Raw genomic sequence first — 1,980 nt, 5'->3', positions numbered from 1 at the left:
CCAACGGGTCCAACGAAAAATCGAAGGCACGGGTCCAAACAAGGATCGAAAAGGGATCAATAGTAGAAAAAATAGTACTGAAAAGTACTAACAACTACTTAAAAGCTAAACATTACATATAGTTTGCAATTGGATTAAATGGACAAATTGATGTGAAGTTTTGCGAAAAAGTTACACGTCTTCTCAGTGAGAATCGAACGTGTAATTTGTGAAACTTCCACTCGGCTTAGCCGTAAACCACGATTCATAATTAAAAACAAGTATGACAAGTACTGTTTTAGTAGCACTGAAAAGTACCGTTTTTAATTTTAGCGCTGAAAAGTACTGTTTTATTGGGGGGGGGGGAGAAACTTTAAAGTAGATGGAGTACCGTGTACCTAATAAAAGGTACACGGTACTCCATCTACTTTAAAGTTTCTCTATTTGAGATTCTGCTCAGAGGATTCGAACATTCATTAAAGAGGACTGTTTTATTGCTTTAGGTAGTTTTTAAGAAAACTTCCAAGGGCAGAGAGAACTCGTGTACGCACAGCACGAAGGTACGATGCGCACTGATGATATAGTATATTGATAATGCAATACATGTTTTCTCGTACAGATATTCCTTATTATATATTCCTTATATATATTATATGCATGTCCAAATTATATAAGTTATCCTATGTAGTAGCAGTAAGGAGACATATGCCTTTCCTTGTACAACATGAAATGAGAAAACCTCTGCTGATCAACTGTGAAAAAGAGCATAGCAGGTAATCCGTTATTTTGCGCTGCCATTGGCATTATAAAGTATCGGTAGTTTTGAATACTTTGCATCAAAGTATGAATACTATTGCTGCCTGCGCAGTGTACATGCAGTATTTATAGATCCGTAAATAAATTTATTGCTGGAAGTTTTGCTCGAGTGTGATATCGATGATGATGATGATAAATCTTCGAGCTGTTTAGTGAAATACCTATAACACAGGCAAACAGACGTAACACATAGAACGATTTTCTTTAAAATCCTTCGTCCAGTTCACTTCATCACTATCTGGTGGCCATGTTACACGAGCTACTGTTTTTTGGCCTCTAGATGGCGGTAATGTGAAACACGAACAAATATAATGCGTGTGCTTCCTGTTGTGAGGTTGGAAATATGGCAAATTTGTAATGATCATTATATGAGTGGTAGATGGAAAAAAAATATATAAAAATGTTGCTTCTGTTTGTCTGTGCCAATGAGTAAATGAAAACCAAATTTAATACAAAATCATTCAATTCCACTGCAGTTTGTATCCGTTGACAGATACGCGTATTCGTCAATTTGATTGTTTTAGGATGACGGTTTTATATCTTCTTCCCCTTACGTCTGGAGCAAAATGCAAGAAATGCAATAACACTTGAAAAGCTCACATTCGAGCAAGTGGATTGATACCACTCTGAATAAATTCTAGTCAAAGTCAGGGTTACTCTTATTTTAACTAAGAATTCCTGTTTTCGCTGATTCTGTTTTCAACAAAAGAACAAACTGAGTCATAAAACCACAACATTGTGTTCAAAACTATGCTTGAGTCAAAAACAAAAGATTTCCGATAACTATCGAGTAAAACTAACAATAACTCAGGGTGGAAAGCTACCAGAGTGATGATTCTTATATACAACATCCCAAAAGCTCCAAAGCCGTAAAAAAGGATCCAAAGATCCGAAGTCGACACTCGAAAAACCGTTATTCGGTAGATGACGTTCTTATGAATGAAGATAACCGTCTAGCCAGCGGTTCAATGTGTAAGTTTGTTTTGTTTTATCAATGGAATAGTATATAATAGTATACGATATTGACCGTTAGTTTTTATACAATACATTACAGCCAATATGATCAACGATTGATGATCAATCATCGAGAATTTTAAATTGAAGCAAATTCGACTGCTGGTGCTGACTACGACGATGTTTACCAGCTCATCGTATTTATAAGCGGAAAGCTGCTGCGCAATGGTG

The sequence above is a fragment of the Aedes aegypti genome, chromosome 2 (assembly GCF_002204515.2).
Source record: "Aedes aegypti strain LVP_AGWG chromosome 2, AaegL5.0 Primary Assembly, whole genome shotgun sequence".
In the NCBI taxonomy this organism is placed as follows: Eukaryota; Metazoa; Arthropoda; class Insecta; order Diptera; family Culicidae; genus Aedes; species Aedes aegypti.
Note: the sequence above shows the minus strand (reverse complement) of the source record.